The sequence below is a fragment of the Poromitra crassiceps genome (assembly GCF_964638095.1).
Source record: "Poromitra crassiceps genome assembly, chromosome: 19".
Taxonomy (NCBI): domain Eukaryota; kingdom Metazoa; phylum Chordata; class Actinopteri; order Beryciformes; family Melamphaidae; genus Poromitra; species Poromitra crassiceps.
In genome coordinates this window covers 19,078,162-19,097,407 of record NC_139646.1, presented here as the reverse complement: position 1 = coordinate 19,097,407, position 19,246 = coordinate 19,078,162, and the positions used below count along the sequence as shown (strand labels likewise).

General features: G+C 45.7%; 1 pseudogene across 1 annotated transcript; it reads left to right on the top strand.

Moving 5' to 3' along the window:
• The first annotated feature begins 2,802 nt into the window (after positions 1-2,802).
• LOC310793935 (activated RNA polymerase II transcriptional coactivator p15 pseudogene) lies at positions 2,803-3,199 on the top strand (annotated as a pseudogene). The gene has a single exon. The product of its transcript is annotated as an activated RNA polymerase II transcriptional coactivator p15 pseudogene (transcript).
• The last annotated feature ends 16,047 nt before the right edge of the window (positions 3,200-19,246 follow it).

The following is a 19,246-nucleotide window of genomic DNA, read 5'->3' as shown; positions in this document are numbered from 1 at the left end:
ACCAATGAGAGTCAACCAAATTATACAATAAACAAAGGATGCCTATCTGGAACATTGGACCAATCAAACACAAACACAAAACAAACTTCATTGTTATCTGGCCCTAAACCGTTAATTAATTAATTAATTAGCAGAATATCTTTTCAGGGTAAAAGACCCAAAGCAGAGGCAGATACAGGCTGAGTGACCACACTCTGGCCATAGAGAAAGGATGGCATAAAAAGTCCTGGCTACCAAAAGAGGAATGGATATGTGGCCACTGCGTAACAGGACAGGTGGAGACAGACATGCACTTCCTCTTGAACTGTGACAAATATCATAACATCAGAGCAGATTACTTTAAGACATTTGATTTATTAATCCCCAACTTCACAAACATGAATGAGTGTCCAGCAGCAGATCCTGCTGGGAGAGAGACAGACAGCAGGTGTAGATCCTGCTGGGAGAGGGACTGACAGCAGGTGTAGATCCTGCTGGGAGAGGGACTGACAGCAGGTGTAGATCGTGCTGGGAGAGAGACTGACAGCAGGTGTAGCTGCACAGTACCTGACCGCCTGTCACAAACTGAGAGACAGCCCACAATGACCTGTCTCACCTTACTTTACTCTTCCTTACTTTTATCACCTGTTTTACTTCTCAACTGTCTGTTCATCACTGTACTAACACTGTATGTATTGGTAATAATACTGTTGTAATTTATAGTAGTATATATAGTAGTACAATTGTGTATTGTAAGAGATGTTACCTTCATGCTCTGTCAGTATCATACCTGATGAACTGATTCTGTCCTATTTACTTTTGTATTTTACTTGCGTTTACTTTGTTGTTAGATCATCTTTTGTTGATTGTCCTGAAACGCTTTGGCAATTTTGTTGTTATTACATACATGCCAATAAAGCCTCTTTGAATTGAATTGAATTGAACTGAATTGAGAGAGACCTGGGAAAGAACGAGAGATGACATCTGACAAATGTCTTGGGCTGCCTTCAAACCCAGGCTCTCTAACCTGATTTTAGCGCCGACATTGACAAGCAACACTTTGAAGTATGAAATACACGAGTGCATGCCGCCGAGGCGAGAAGGGCCCGATGCACATGACAGGAGCGCTAACACAGATACGTCTGCGCTGTCACGCATCACCGCGAAGTCGCGGCTGCTACATCCCAGTGGCGTCTTGACACGTCGATCAATGGGAAGAGATCATTATAGAACAGGAAGTGGAGAATTAAATAAACAACCGACACATTTTAAGCCCCCCCACCCGTCCCCCCCCCCCGCCCGTCCCCCCCCCCCCGCCACGCTTTACGAGCATACCGTGTCGTTCCAGTAATCATCCCAGATAAAAGCTATTCCAATTATTGCGAGCCTTTGTGCCATCGCTCCGATTGTGATGGACAGCAGAAAGTATATCTGTTGGGTGACACGAGAACAGAGAAGTGGCTGTGAGGGAGAGAGAGAGGGCAGCTGAAGTGGGCTGCTCTAGTGTCTGTAATGACCGTCTAGTGGGCACTGATGGACAGGCCTGTGGGCGGTGAAGGAGATTATACCTAAGCACTCCACTGGTTCATCACTGCAGCTCTTTAATGACGGTGACTTGATGAAAGCAGCCGCGGTGAGCAGCAGCTGATAGATAGATAGATAGATTGATAGATTGATAGATTGATAGATACATAGATAGATAGATAGATAGATAGATAGATAGATAGATAGATAGATAGATAGATAGATAGATAGATAGATACATAGATGTGGGGAAAAGAGACAGAGAGAATGGGGGATTATATCAGTGTTGAAAAGACTGACTTCTGGACTCAATTTGCCACAATTCATCACAGCCTCACCTTTGACCTCTGCCTACTCACCTCAGTCAGCAGCACACACCTGCAAATGATCAGGGCTGATTCCACCCACCTTCATGCTGCCTTTAAAAGCCTCTTAGTTCAATCCTTTGTTTGAGAGTTGGCTTGGACACTGCTGCCTTGGATTGTTGCAGTGTCTGTAGTATACCTTATATGTGTGCATCGATGAAAAAACAAACGCGCTTTTTTTAAGGAGTAATCAGTAATCAATCAGTAACTAATTACTTTTCCAGAGTAACTTGCCCAACACTGATGATGACATGTGTATAGATGAAAAACCACACAGTCTGCGTTACCACACCCCCACTTAACTGTTTGGATTGTAGCGCACACACACACACACACACACACACACACACACACACACACACACACACACGTCTTCTTACCACGCAGTAAATGGTTAAACACCTCTTGGATCCTACGTGTTTGAATGTGCATGCTAGTCAGAGGCTCTATGGTCCAGTCAACCTCATATGACCTCATCAGACAAGAAGAAGTTACAGTAACTCACACAATACCACGTCACATTTAGAATTCACTCTTTTTGTTAGATGATGTCACCACTGATGAAGAGGTCACCAAGGATGTCAACAGTGATAATGCCACAGTGAATGATGATGTCGACAGTGTAATAATTTATGATAATGTCATCCCTGATGATTCCACTGATGATGTCACTCACATATGACGTCACTGTCTGTGATGATGTCATAAATCGTCGATGATGTCACTGTTCAGGAGCTATAAGAGTCAGCTCTGCCAGCTCTCAGTGTTCGATCGGAAAATTCAGTTTTCGGTCAACTACTGCAACAGCTTACGCCTACTCCTTGTTCTCCAAGTTGCCTGTAGCCAGTTCCAGTTTCCCAAGTGTTTGAAGCCCTTCAAGTGTCTCCACGTGAACCCACTTGTCTCCCGCCTAACAGTGAGTACAAGAGCTACTAGTACACACGATCAGAATGCCCAAATCAAAGGAAGAGCTGTCAACCACATCTGGAAGTGAGTCTGACAGCGAAGTGGAGACTAAGGCTAAGAGAAAGAAAAAGTCAGCTGCATCAGAGAAACCGGCCAAGAAAACAAAGACTGGAGAGGGCTCCAACCCAGGCGGCGCCTCAAAAGGCAGCAGCAACTCTGATGACAACATGTTCCAGATCAGTAAGACGAGGTATGTCAGCGTGAGGAACTTCAAAGGCACAGTTCTGGTTGACATCAGAGAGTACTGGATGAACCAAGATGGGGAGATGAAGCCAGGCAGAAAAGGTATTTCCCTGAATCCTGACCAGTGGATCCAATTGAAGGACAAGATCTCTGACATTGATGATGCCATAAAAAGAATGTAGGAAAACACTGGATGGATAAATCCAGAAGGATGTACTGCTGAGCCAAACCAACTACCCATCTCCCCCGGTCGCTGATTAATGCCACCCTCCAGTGGCAGGATCAGTCCATTACCCTTCCTGTACTCGTTGACTCGGGGGGAGATGAGAGCTTTTTGGATCGTGGGGATTGTGGCTCAATTGGCCGTGGGTACCATTCCTCCCCACTGGCCGTGAAGCCAGCGCCCTCAATGGCCAGCTCCTCGCCTGCCTTACTGAGAATATTCTTTGCATTTCTGGGAATCATCAGGAAAAGATTTGCTTTCATGTATTTGACTGCCCTGGTACCCCCTTGGTTCTTGGTCATCCCTGGTTAGCCCTGTTAGTGGGGGTTCCACATTGACTGGTCCACTGGCAAGGTAATATGGAGTACGTTTTGCCATGCAAACTTCGCTGCGCTTACTCCTGCTTCCCCTGTGCCGGTGTCTGCTGTCATCAGTTCCCATGGTTTACCATGATTTAGTCCCCAAAATCATACCTTGTCTGTGCCACCCCACCGACCCTACGCTTGTGCTATCGACCTTAAACCTGGAGCGCCCTATCCCCGCAGCTGGCTGTACAACCTCTCCCATCCTGGGCAAGAGTCTATGAGGGACTACATCCTTGGCTGCAGGTATATGTTTACAACCAGCCAGTCTGTGGGGCTTTATACCAAAAGGAAACCAAAGAGATGAGAGAAGAAAATATCAGACGCTGGTGAGTCCAGCTTTCTCCAGCGATTCCCAACCTGTGGTCCACAGCCCCCTGGTGGTCCATGGGAGTATTACAAGTGGGCCTCCAAAATGGCAGTGGTGGCCCAATGGTTAGAGAAGCGAGCTTGTGACCGGAAGGTCGTCGGTTCAATCCCCGGGACCGACAGGATAAATCTGGGTGGGGAAAGTGAAAAGGCAGCGCTTGCCCCTCCCTCATTACCACCACTGAGGTGCCCTTGAGCAAGGCCCTTATCCCCAACCGCTCCAGTGGAGCTGATCAGTGGCCAGCAGATCAGACTGCTCTCAGTGAGACTCCCCCTGTATAAATAAAGGTAAAAAAAAAAAAAAAAAAAAAAAATTTAACACTTTTCTTAACCCTTGCTTGTGGACGGCTCTTTGAAAACTGTAACACTGAAAATGCTGCAACATGTTTCAGATGCTGTGTTAGTGACTGGAAAATAAAATGTGCTCTGAGAACGCATTATTTGGCCGTATTTTTTGATGGGGTTGGAGGTGGGTCACGAAAAGTTTTGAGATTTTCAAGTGGGCCCTAAGATAGAAAAGGTTGGGGACACTGCTCTAGACAGAGAGCTGCTCACTGCCGTTTAGGAGTTTGGATTGTGCGTCAAAGTTTTGATTTGGACACCGTCCAAACCTGACACACCTGAATTTAATGTGGGCAAATAGGGTGAATCTATATATGGTTTCAATGAAGGGAATGGGACACTCTTCTAACACTAGGCCTATTGAGTTATTCACATATCCATGATCTTTGAATGTTATGTTATTTTTGCCAGCTGATCATGTCAAATCTTTGACGCTCAACCGCACTCCACCCAGATACAACCTTACAATTCCAAGCTCGCCAGTTGCTATAGCAACTGTGGGATGCATCTTTAACAAGTCAGATGTTTGGGCTGATATTACCCAGTAAAGTATTCACCTTTTGGAGTGTTCTATAAAGTATATTATTCATTATTCTTTTATCATTGGAGCAAGTGCAGGATGTAAATCTTGAAACATTGTAGAGCCAACTCCTGGCACACTGCTTTCATTTAATGCTTATAAAAGGTGATTATACTGTCATAGTATAATATACAATCATAGTATGTCTTGTACTTTCCCTTTGCACTATGTATGTGGTGTCCTGTGGGTCTTGTATTGTCAAAAACGTGTACTTGGCGATTAGGGTGGCCATTTCCATAACAACAAAAAGCACTATGCTTTGCAACACACGATATGATACTATCACGATACGTTGATCATGATAACAATAATATCACCATATATTATGCGACACTCGATACATTCAATTGTAAGACAATTTATCTATGATACATCATGATATCTGTGTAACAGAAGAAGAAGAAATACCTTCCCCTCTGTCTCACCACTGTGTGACAGGTGTCAGATGTCAGAGGGCACACTGTCTCATGCCTTCTGGTTCTGCCCTTCACTGTCGGGATTCTGGGCCAAAATATTTGATTGGTACTCTAAGGCCTACAAATTAACCCTACAGCCGGAGGCAGAACTCGCCATCTTCGGCTGCTCTGAGACCTCTCTGGGCTTCCCCACAGCTGTGCAACAGTCTCTGACACTGGGGACAACTGTTACCAAAAAACTGAAAGAATGGAAGTCCCCCTCTTCACCTTCTTTCCAACTGTGGTTGACGGACATGATCTTTGTTATAAGGATGGAGAGGCTCAGATCCCTGAGAACCAACTCACTTAAAAACGGGACCCGTTTCTAGGTGGGTGGGTGACTTGCCTGGCTGGTTTCTGTTGGACGCCTTGCGTGGGACCCCATGCGCGACATCTCTTACAAGTATATAAGCACCTTATATAGATGGTAGCACCACATTATGATAACTGTTGATATATGTATATATATTTTTCCTTTACTGTGTCTGAGCTTGTTCATTTTTGTTCACATATATTGTTAAAATTGAAAATAAAATATTAAAAAAGAAGAAAAATACCCATAAAAAGGCATAATTCAATTGTTGCATTGTGGTGTCACAGCTGAGAAACTGAGATGAAACAATGTACTACAAAGTGCATAGTCTTAGCTTAGTGCCTCTTTAACACACACACGCACGCACACACACACACACACACACGCACGCACGCACGCAAACACACACACACACACACACACACACACACACACACACACCCACACCCACACACACACACACACACACACACACACACACACACACACACACACACACACACACACACACACACACACACACACACACACACACACACACAATGACTGCAGCCTGTCCACATGTGCCATCATCCCAATCTTCTTTATTTCATCTTTGTGTTTGAGTTTGCATCATTTTGGATTTGAATGTCTCAAACACTACATAAAATGTAAAAAATGTGTAATACAATAATATATTTATACAATAACACTATCAGACTACACACACACACACACACACACACACACACACACAAGGAGTGACGTGATCAGATGAGCAAGTCGTGATCTTGGCATTGTACTATATTTGCTGTATTTAGGGGCGGACACAGTATTTCAAAACCGGACTTTCCGAATTAAAACTGTGTGCGGATGGTCACCCCATTAGCTATTACACTGATCCTGATTCCGATTTTGATGTTTGTGTTGGCATTGTGGGCGTAGGGTTATGGTCAGGGTTGTAAAGTGGTAAGCCCTAACTTCCTGCACAGCAGTTAGCCAGAGAGCCATTTTAACTGTCAGTTAAAATGCCTCAAAGTCCCCATGTATATGCAGGCAGGTGAACCTATCGTTGCGTTTTGATACCGTGTGATGTCCCAGGGGGCTTTGTGTTAAGTCTGCTAAGTACACTGACATTTTATGTTAGGCTTTTGGCTGCATGCATTATAGATAACATCTGGTGTTGTGCACACTCTGGGCTTATTGCCACATGCATTAATATAGTTATGGGGATTTTACCCCAACATTTCGGGACACATCATTCATGAGTAATATATCTAAGGATCATCAGGAATGTCTGGCCTTTAAATATTAACCTTCATGGTCCAGGTTGTCCAGAAGAAATGTGGTTGGGTTTAGGGTTCGCTCGTTAGGGTTAGCAAAACATCTATGGGAGCCCCCGCTCCATAATAACATACCCACTCTCCCCCTCCTCTGACATCCAAACATAAGCTACTTACCAATCAACCTCACGATTTTGGCCCTCTCCTGGTGTCCTCCTATGATTCAATTTCTCCCCATTTTCTTCCATATCTTTTCCTTTTTCTTTTTTTACTCTGACCCATTTGCTATACAGCTCTGTTCAGTGAGAGAGTCTCACATTCAGACTATTGTTGTGAATCTAGTGCGTCCTTTAATATGATGGACATATGCATGTGAATGGCTTCTCTAGACATTTTAGCTCTAAGCTTACACTGATTCCCTGTGACGCCATGTATTGGGAACACATGTTTGTCACTGAGATGCTGTGATTTTCTTTTGATCCTGAAGAAGGCATTATGTCGAAACATCGATAAAATTCCTACTTTTGCATCAGAGTCCTGAGTGTGTGGTTTCTCCTTTCTTTTGATGTGTATGTCCTGTAAGCCAGCACCTCAACAACATAGGTGTAAGTGTATCTTTATCTTTATTGTTTATTGTTTATTGAAGCAGGGACAGTACACAATAAATATATTGCACCAGAGATAGCTAAAAGCTCATTTGCATCTGTAGTCCCTGGGCACACAGAGTCCTGTGCACACACAGTACATATCAAATACAGCAATTAAAGGAAAATCCTAATATCTAAACACTCAAGATACATGACAAAAAATGATACTTACTATTAGCAAGATACAACATATACAGTGCGCATAACAGTTAAAATAGAACACATAGAGGTAGATAGCAGTCCACTAAAATCACATATTGGCAAATGGTAAAAAATAAATGATATAGCACAGAAAGAAACAGTATATGAGGCCACACCCATTATTATTAGTTCCGTGAAAGTTATATTATTATTATTATAAGAAATAAAAAGATGCAGATGCGGTTTTCATACAATATACAGCAATAGTTACATACTATGCGTATTGGTAAATATGGATGAGTCAATAGGATGGTATTTTATTCACAGTTTTGTCAGCGCAACTAAACGCAAGAGTGGAAGCCAGCAAACCGCAGAAAGGAAATGCATTATCAGTAATTAGCAACAAATTGGAAGGGATGTGCCAGCGAGCATGAATACAAATGGGGTAAATTATCTTCTTAATATGCGGGTATAATCATGACATAGATCCCATCTGTTTCAACGGCGAGGGATGAATGAAGATGTTAGTTGACATATTGTGACAAGAGACAGGCAATGAAAGGGAAGAAGGTGGAGAGGAGAGAGAAGAATACAAAGAGGCTGCTAAACTCCCAGGATGATTGGATATTGTCAAAACAAACAGCTAATTGAAACTAGGCCCAAAGGGGGTCCGGGGTCACGAGCGGCAGGTGTGTTTTGTTAGGCTATGTGTGTGTCTGCATAAGAGAGAGAGAGAGAGGGCGAGAGAGACAGACATAGAGGGAGAGAGAGACAGACAGAGAGGGAGAGAGAGAGAGAGCACAATCCACTTTGGCGGGAAAGCAAAGTCCGTCTCATTTATATGCAAAGGCTGTTGTATTTGCATGAGAAGATCCTGAACCCGCTCGCGCGCTACATTTTCCATCAACAAGCCATCCCTGTCCTGCTAATTCCCCTATTTATTACACACGGCCAAAGCTTCCCTTGGCCCGTCTTCGCGTGACGTGCAGCACTCATCTTGGTGTGACGTGTCGTCGAGGCTGATGTGATTCTCTCTGCCCATCAATGAGAATAATCCTATTTCCCAGAGAAAAAGGGGCTCATCTTTCATATCCGTGCCGGTTGTAAATTAGTCTGAGGCCCAGGCATAGAAAATGGACATGATAGCCCATATTTATGGGTGAATTGGGTTATGCAGCCCCGCAAACACACATAGGAAGAAAAGCAGCGGTATTCTCTCCGGAACGTTCCCAGCGGATCGGAAGGCGGCGGACGAGTGCTGCTGTGTACATAATATAAAACAGCCGTGTGGTGCCGGGAGCAGGGCCTTGAGACACTGCCAGGACATTGTGCATAATTGAAAAAGGTATTACAAAAACAAGTGCGTATTGTGTTGTGTCAGGAAAATTGAGCGCTAGAGAATCTGTGCTTTCTCATTTTTGTCTGCTTTATTCATTGATTTTCAGATGCTCGTCGTGACGCTTCTCTTTTTCATTTGTTATTTTTATTTTGTTATTCCGGCCGATGTTTGGTCAGGACGGCTCGCCGTCACTTCTTAACGCACTGGGCAGGTACCATCTGTGCGTCACTCCCACACAACGTCTGAAATCAACGCCACGGGAGTGTGACAATGAAATAAAATGGTGGGCAGTAAAGGCCTTGTGATCGAGGTGGCGGATGGGCGTATAGGTTTGCCTTCGATGCTGACAACCGGGGTTCGTTTCCCGGCGTTTTCCCAAGTACATTTCAACGGTCAGGCACATTAACGTTGTTGTTGTTTTTTACCTTAAAGTCCATAAAAACATAAACATAAATATGTGTTTTGAGTCCGTCACACCACAGGAATTGAATGTCGCCAAGTATATAAGACTAGGAGCCGCAATCTCTATGTTCTCTTTTTTTGTTTGTTTTTGTTTGTTATTATGTTCTCAATGCTATTTTCTGCTGTGAGACTGTGGGGGCATACGACGCAGCCAGTCTGCTGCATGCTCGCCAATAGCCAATGAGAGTCAAGCATGCTGCGTGACACGCCCAAACCCATATATGGATGCAGAGCAGCCTGCAGGCAGCTCCGCTCGCTCAGACAGTGATTTCCGCATTGAGTCTGATCTTTCCCCGAGACCCATAAATGTCGTAAAAATCATCGAAAATAGCTCACCAACAGATACAAAAACATATGTGTTTAATGTGCATACAAAGAACTGCTGCGATCAGACTTTTGAAACACGCATACAAAAAAAAGCGTTTTGTGTCTCCCTGGAACTCGAGGTTGCTTCCCGATCTGCTTCCTCAACTGCAGGCCGAATGTGAGCCCTGGGCAACGGCTTAGTTACGCTGGAACGCCGGGGAGGTTTCTGGAGCCAAAGAGTGAGTCACAGTACCTGGGTTGGCACACAGTGCACATGCGAGTATCGTCTCAGGCTGGGGAGGGGGCCGGCTTTTTTTTAATCTCAGGTTTGACAGACAACTGAAATCTCTCCCTACGTGTATTGATTTGATGGTGTGACTTACTCACTTATGTGTTTGTAAGTTATATTTCTAGTAAGGGGGGGGGGGGAGTTTTTTTAGCTCTGGTCTGGCCTGGACCCTGGACCTTTGGTACGGTTGGCTTGGCGTTGCACAGCTCCGTGGCGTCGGTTTGGGTTTGGACCAGCTCAACCTTTGCCGTGTTGGTTTTCGTTCAGTAGATGTTTGAGAATCCCATTCTCAAACGTGGCAATGTTTTCTTATTGTTGGTTCCAGGTTGTATCAAAGTCTCTCATCATGTCATGTGGCTTTGCATGCCATTCCCGTAGCGTCCGCTAGTTAGCAGCTAATGCGGACTGCAGACCCTCCGCGAAGAAGGGTCTGACTACATGAGACTAGGTTACCTTTTACCCCGAATATGTGTCCATCTTTCCCTGCAGGTCGATACCTCCACCTAGTGTAGCCCTAAAGCTAGGTATATCATCCTAGTCTAGATGTGACAGCACTTATAACTATACAGCAAAATCCTAATAAATTGTGAAAATAAGAGAGAAAAGATGCATGATTCTGTGCTCATAACGCCCACAAATCGAGCTTTTTTTTTTTTTTTTTTTTTTTTTACCTTTATTTATACAGGGGGAGTCTCACTGAGAGCAATGCTCTCTTTTTCAGGAGTGCCCTGTTCACATTCTCACACACATTCATACCTGGAAGCTGACCAGTACAACCACAGTCTGATCTGCTGGCCACTGATCAGCTCCACTGGAGCAGTTGGGGTTAAGGGCCTTGCTCAAGGGCACCTCAGTGGTGGTAATGAGGGAGGGGCAAGCGCTGCCTTTTCACTTTCCCCACCCAGATTTATCCTGCCGGTCCCGGGGATTGAACCGACGACCTTCCGGTCACAAGCTCGCTTCTCTAACCATTGGGCCACCACTGTCCCTGAGCTGAATGCTCCATGGCTGCATTTGTAAATATTTGAGGAACATGAAGCATAATTGTTCAATATTAGGTGGGAGATAAATATCCCCTTTGTTTGTACAAGGTCAATGTGGCAGATAGAGTTTGGCTGGACTTTGCTACCATGTCAGCATTGTTCTTTCAAACGAAGCGATAACAGCGGTTAGTTGCAGCACATTAGACTAACATGATCCAAATAATGGCCTATCATTTGTGAAAGAGACCATATGGCCGTGTTCCAAAACCCCATACTCATTCTGAGTAGTGCCAATTTGAAAGAGAGAGACGCAAAACACATTACAACATATTATCTAACCTTATGCTAAATCTTTGTGGGGAGGGGGGAGGAGAAACACGACGTCATTTGTCTTCTATTACAGGCTGTCGTTTGCTGATCGTTGCTCAGTTTCTGCTCGGCAGAGATGCTTTTTAAACTATGCCAATGAATTCACAGCATCCCCTCCCAACAAAGAGGACGTCTGCAGGGAGCTACATTACTCGCTCACTCTTCACAGGGCTCTGATAATCAATACGGTATCTTAGTGTGTGTGTGTGTGTGTGTGTGTGTGAGCGTGTGTGTGTGTGTGTCTGTGCGTGTGTGTTGTGTGTTGTGTGTGCGTGTGTGTGTGTGTGAGACTGGGAGCTAGACTCCACTACCACACACATTTGGATGTTTTCGTAGTGAAGGTGAGAGAGACGGAAACAGAGGGATACTGCTTTCCAAAATACGCTCTCTCCGCTCCCCCCCCCCCCTTTAACCTCTCCTCTATCTGGCTCTTCATTCCCAGCCCGTCCCAACCGTGCACACCCGCCTACTCTGAGAGCCGCAGCAAACGTTACTATCAAACGTTACTATCAAACGTCCATTCTTTAATATATTGAGCCTTTCAGTGGGGAATAGAAGGTGGAGGTGGTGGCGGGTGGAGGTGGTGGAGGGTGGAGATGGTGGAGGTGGTGGAGGAGGTGGAGGGTGGAGGTGGTGGAGGGTGGAGAGGAGTTGAAGGTGGAGGTGGTGGAGGAGGGTGGAGGTGGTGGAGGAGGTGGAGGAGGGTGGAGGTGGAGGAGGGTGGAGAGGAGTTGAAGGTGGAGGTGGTGGAGGAGGGTGGAGGTGGTGGAGGGTGGAGGTGGTGGAGGAGGGTGGAGGTGGTGGAGGGTGGAGAGGAGTTGAAGGTGGAGGTGGTGGAAGGTGGAGGTGGTGGAGGAGGGTGGGGGTGGAGGTGGTGAAGGTGGGGCGGGGCGGCGGCTGCACGTGAGCAGCAGAGAGGTATATATACGGTGTCAGTGCGAGGGGCCTGCTCGTGAATACTGATCAGATCATCATTTGCGTTTGGATTTAGCATGAAAAAGCTGTTGGCGCGCGGGCGGGCAACACATAACAAGAAAGTAGTGGGAGAGCTTGGGGGGGAAGGCAACATCTGGAGCGCTCTGGCACTCTTTCCGCATCGCGTTTGTTTCTGGGGGGAATTGACCGTGTCCGCGTGGGAGTTCTCCGAGACATGAAGACATCAAGAGTCATGTGACGTGTCCACGCTCAAAATGTTGTTGGCCTATTCTGGAAACATGGGGAACTAGTTCACAAGCGTTTTGCACTCGGCTCGTATGTCGCAAGCGGATGTTTATACGCTGACGCTCTCATCATTGAGATGCCGACAGCCAGAGAACCGCTTCTTGTGATATTATGTCTTGATCAACCTGTCGGCGAGCGTGTTTCTCATTTCTATCAATATCTGCAGGCAAAATGGACTTTGATTGAACAGGTGGCAAGCTGCTGCATAACATTTCCAAATACTTAGCCTCCTGCTGAGTTTATGATCATAGCTCTCTCGTCTCATTCTCCTCCAGAATGTGTGTGTGTATTTCTCTATCCGTGTCAGTACGTGAGTGTATCTACAAGCATGTGAGAGAATGTGTGTGTGTGTGTGTGTGCGTGCGTGTGCGTGCGCGTGTGCGTGTGCGTGTGCGTGTGTGTGTGTGTGTGTGTGTGTACGTGTGTGTGCGTGTGTGTGTGCGCGCGTGCATGCCTCCTGCCCTCTCCACATGGAGCCTGTCCAGGGCTCCACAGTAGTCCGTTCTCACAGGATTTCGACCCGCCCCCCTGGGGGAATCGTACGATAAACAACAGCCAAGCTTATTCTGGAACTGAACACTCCTTCCCCTCCATCTCCTCCTCCCATCAGTCCCTCCTCCTCCTCATCATCCTCCTCTCTGTCTTCCAACAGCACCCCCCCCCCCCCGCATCTGGTGACCTTTCCTCTCCAGCGGCCGCTTCCCTAAACGGGAACTCAACAACAACCCGCTAGACGGAAGACAGGGGAGATTGTGAGTGCTTCTGCCTGTACCAGATGTAAGACCGGAGGAGATAAGAAACAAACAGCGCTGCGATTTTTTTTCCCAGAGTTCCTTTGATGATGACACACCCTAGCCCCCCTCGGCCCCTCCCCCCTCAACCCGCCCCACCCCCCCGCCCCGCCGCCGCCGCCGCCCAGCATCAGGTCCCTCCCCCCTCAACCCCCCCCCCCCCCCCCCGCCACCCAGCTTCAGGCCCCTCCCCCCTCAACCCCCCCCCCCCCCCCGCTGCCGCCCAGCATCAGGCCCCTCCCCCCTCAACCCCCCCCCCCCCCGCCGCCCAGCATGTGTGTGTGTGTGTGCGTGCGTGTGCGTGTGTGTGTGTGTGTGTTTGTGTGTGTGTGTGTTTGTGTGTCTGTTGGATAGTCCAACAGAGAGAGGCAAAAAACAAAAACAACAACAACAACAACAACAACACAAAGTTTGTCTTGTTGTTTTTGATGTAGACGTGACTATACAAACCTATTGGCTGTAAAAGTCATAGAAAATGAACGTGGGTGGACAAGGCCTTTTTAGTAGTGTGTGTGTAGGGGTGTGGAGTTCTCTTCTTTGGATATAGGGCCTGCAGCGATATTTGATTGGAGAGAGATTACAGTGTTTACTCTCTGAGGAAGGTCTGTCCATCATAAGACAAAGGTAATTGAATGAGTGAAGGACAGGAGCCGCGGACACAGAGGGAGAACCGGAGCTGCACAGGAAAGCCAACATATACCGTGTGTGTGTGTGTGTGTGTGTGTGTGTGTGTGTGTGTGTGTGTGTGTGTGTGTGTGTGTGTGTGTGTGTGTGTGTGTGTGTGTGTGCTGTGGGGTGGGCTGCATGTGTATGTGTGGGCACGGATGTATGTGATCGTGCATGCATCACTGTGATTGTGCTTGGGATTGCATTTGTATCATTCTGTGTGTGTGTGTGTGTGTGTGTGTGTGTGTGCGTGCGTGTGCGTGCGTGCGTGCGTGCATGTGTGTGTGTGTGTGCGTGTGTGTGTGTGTGCGTGCGTACGTGTGTGTGTGCGCGTGTGCGTGTGCATGTGTGTCCATGTCTGTCGGCATTGGCTCAGTGATTACTCTTTGGTCTAGTCTGCTCCAGTGCTCATTGATCCATACATCCAGATGGACTGGTTAAGCTCCCTGTGTCTTTCCTGACATTGTTGTCTTGTTTGTCTCTTTGTCTGCTTTATTTGAATGTATTTTTGATTCTGTCCTTTGCTTTTGCCTGATTTTGCCACTTCTATTTTACTTCTATGTCTCTGTAAAGCACTATATAACTTTGCTTTGAAAAAAGTTACATATATTATCATATATTATCAGTAATATAGACCAGGGGTTTCCAAACTTAAGAATGCCTGGGGCCCACTTTGAAATCTGAAAATCTTCCTGGGCTCACCCAACTCTCACAACTCTGATCAGCACACAAGACTATAAGATGATGTATTTCCCTCTAACCGTATCTTTTTTATTTCATTAACACAGCATGTGAACTTGGGTACGACAAACGGCTGAAATGGGTTTCCTCAGGTGGCTGGCTGGCATCTCTCTTAGAGATAAGGTGAGAAGCTCAGTCATCTGTGAGGGACTAGAGGAGTAGAGCCGCTGCTCCTTTGCGTAGAAAGGAGCCAGGTAAGGATGCCATCTGTAACGATGCCACCTGGTCCCCTCCCTGGGGAGATGTTCCAGGCACATCCAGCTAGGAGGAGACCACGGGACAGGTGGAGAGATTATCTCCACGCTGGCCTGGGAACGCTTTGGGATCCCCCAGTCAGAGCTGGCTAATCTGGCCAGGGAAACAGAAGTTTGGGGTCCCCTGCAAGAACGGCTACCTCCGCGCGCGACCCGGCCGCAGATAAGCGGTTGAAGATGGATGAATCTTCAATCAATGAAAAATGATCGGCAGATCACTCGCAGCCCACTTGCAGTACCTCCACAGCCCAACAGTAGGCCGCGGCCCACACTTTGGGAATCACTGGAATAGACTATCATTTCAATACTGTTGTGAACGGATTTCAGTACTTTCACCAAATGTGTTCAGCAAGCTGAAATTCCATTCTGACTTCCACAAAGAAGTAAAATAAGTTTTGGAATAAAGGGCTTTGATGTAACCTCCATATTGCCATATTGGAGGTCCCACTGATACATCTGATCAATTGGGTGTCACAATAAGGTCAACGTGTTAATTAATAGCAGCTAACATCACTGGTTTACACACTAGCTAACATATAGTAGAAGAAGATGCTGGTGCTATAGTGGCTATTAGTCACATGTTAGTGTTACTGGGTAATTATACTGCCTTCAAATGGAACTCGTAGTTACGACATGGGAAGTGGTGTACTGTGCAATGTTGCATATTAGGGATGTCACAATATATCGTCCCACAATATATTGCGATATCAAAACATGACAATATGTATCGTTGAGATGAAATCTCATATCGTGAGAAAAAGAAGCTGAACATGGTGGCACAGATCTGCATCTGATTGCATGCTCGCTCTCCTTTTCATTGCTTTGTTTGAACAGACGAGGGACGTTACAGACACAGAGGATTAAAATGGTGAAATTACTCAAATTAGCGTGGAGGACAACCCCTCAACTTACAAATCGATCGCAAAAAAATATTGTTAAAATATCGTATCGTATCGTTATCGTGAACCCAATATCGTGTATCGTATCGTATCGTGAACTGAGTGTATCGTGACACCCCTAGTGCATATCGCACAATATTCCAGAGAACCAAATCAAGTCTTCCTCTATATGTGTGTGAACGCTTGTGAACACAATTATGTTCAGCAGACTTCAGAGAAAAGTCTTATCTTTTATCTTTTCTTTCTGTCTGGAGGATGATGCCTCCTGGAGGGCTTTTCACTCAACAAGGGACGTTCGATAAAACATGAATGCATTGATTTTTATTTTACTTTTGTTGTTGTTTTAAGAAGTTTCACTGCAATTCATCATCCAGCCTCCAAGAGACTTGGAAAAAAATAAAAAATAAAATAAATAAGTAAATAAATAAATAAATGAATAAATAAACGTTTTCTTTCGGGTCTCAGGAGGTTAAAGTCGAGCAGAAATGAAAAATTTGTTTTTAACTATTTTAGATCACATCCATGGTCATAGAATGTATGCAAAAGAATTCACAAAAATCTAATTTGTTTGGTTTTTCACATTAAGTCAACCATGTTGTCTTCATTCATAACTAAATCTAGTGTGGTTACTTACGTCAGCTAGGACTATCAAATTCCAACCCAATTTCAACCAATAATATCATGACATGACAGCTGTTGATCAATCTTCATGGTGAGCGAGGCAATGGAGCAGTCGAGTGGAGTGGACGCAGGCAACTGCCTCCGAGCAGAGGGAGAAAGCGGTCCGCTATAAAATAATATATTTTACCGGACAAATCTGAAACCTACCGGTCATGTTTCAATAATACTCTAGTGTATGTTACAATAACAATATAATGTAAATACATCCCTGTGGACTGCGTGTTCACTGGCTGGTTCACTGACTGTGCCGAGCACCAGAGCAGAGAACCCGGGCCGGCGGCTCCCCCCCGGGCGGACAGCCATGCCTGAGCCGCGGTAAATAGCGCTATTCTCAAGCCAATTACATGTCCTTTGAATCTACATTAAATGAAGACATTGCCATTCGTTTTATTTTTTATGTTACATATGTATTGGCTATATTAACATTTATGGGCCAGCAAACTCTGCCCATGTAGGCAGCCATGTTGCCTGCTTGGAATTTTCTTCTCCCATCCCAGACACGCCCACTTTTCAAAGGTCAAATCAAACTCCTCCACATGCTATGCCACGCCTCTCTACCCCGTTTCACTCCAATTACATCACGATAAGGAGTCACGTACTGTACTCTGGAAACGCCGTTTTAGCTCGACTAGCAGATTGAGGTGCTGTCTGGCTGTTCACACTGTCTGGTTGACAAAACTGTTGCCAGCAGTGAAATATACAAAATAGCTGCTGCCATATAGGGCCGATAAAGAAGGACATCAAACGAAACATCGAACAGACTAACCTCTACTCCAGTCCATATGCCACCCAATTTGGGGCCGCACTCCCTTTGTTTTGGCCCGCCATGGAGATTAGACAAGCTGCCCCCACTTTGAAAAGCACTCTCACCTCCATCACATCCTCAATCTGTCAGTAAGTCAGCTGCTTCATGTGGAAAGACTTCTGAAAAATAAAGACAGGGTTCATGTCTCCCACTGATATTGCAAGTCATCAATAATGACGAATGTAATACAAGGTCTGTAATATGGGGGCATATATATTGTGATGATATGTAACTTAAATGTGGCTCAATGTAAGCTTAAAGGGATACTCCACTTTTTCGGGAGTTTAGCTCATTTGCCACCCCCCCCCCCCCCCCCCCCACATAACCAAGATACAACATGCCTTATGTGGCACTGTCCGCGCAGTTTACAGTGAGCTACAGTCGTGAAGTTAGTTAGGGGAGCGTACCTATGTTCCCCGGGTTCTATATTCCCCGCTCCTGCTAAAAAGGGTTCTATGTTCCCCAGGTCCTATGTTCCCCGCTCCCGAAAAAGGGTCCTATGTTCCCCGGGTCCTATGTTCCCCGCTCCCGAAAAAGGGTCCTATGTTCCCCGGGTCCTATGTTCCCCGCTCGTATGCGTAAAGTCGGCGAGTGCAAACCGCACTATCTCGAGGTTGTGAGACTTCATTGACAGACTGCATGAGGGAAAGCTCCAGTCTATAGGCTCAGATGCACACATTCGAGTCCGACAGTAAAAATAAATTATAAGTTGGTGACTGCGCGGCGGCAGCAGCAGCAACATGCTATCCATAATATTAAATTTTTCAGAGATAGAGAGAGAGAGAGAGAGAGAGAGAGATCAATATTTGCAACATTGACGCAGCACAAATCGCCTCTGCCTATATAACCCACAGACATGCACAAGTTCTGTAAAGCCATTCAAATAAATTGTTTAATTTCGCTTGATATGTTTCCCAATGTTTTTTTATATTATATATCTTTTATTTCATTAATAGAGCATGTGGACTTATAGGCAACGAAAACAAATAGGCCTGCTTTAATGGCTTTCTTTAGTGGATAAATCAACTCCACCGACAGCTAATAGGTGGCAGTTTCTCACCAGTTCTTACTTAGACTACTTTGAAATTTGAATACCAAAATATAATAGCCTGGGGCTAGGCTACATATCAAGCGAAATAAAAAATTTATTTGAATGGCTTTACAGAACTTGTGCATGTCTGTGGGTTATATAGGCAGAGGCGATTTGTGCTGCATCAATGTTGCAAATATTGATCTCTCTCTCTCTCTCTGAAAAATTTAATATTATGGATAGCATGTTGCTGCTCCTGCTGCTGAATGTGTGCATATATCTGAGCCTAGACTCGAGCTTTCCCTCATGCAGTCTGTCAATGAAGTCTCACAACCTCGAGATATTGCGGTTTGCACTAGCCGACTTCACGCATACAAGCGGGGAACATAGGACCCGGGGAACATAGGACCCTTTTTCGGGAGCGGTGAACATAGAACCCGGGGAACATAGAACCCTTTTCCAGGAGCGGGGAACATAGGACCCGGGGAACATAGGACCCTTTTCCAGGAGCGGGGAACATAGGACCCGGGGAACATAGGACCCTTTTTAGCAGGAGCGGGGAACATAGAACCCGGGAAAATAGAACCCGGGGAACATAGGCATGACCCCGTTAGTTAGTATTGCCATAGAATGGAGGCTAATGGTTAGGCTGTTAAAAATCTGCTAAAACACACATCTCACGGCGTCAAAATATATGTT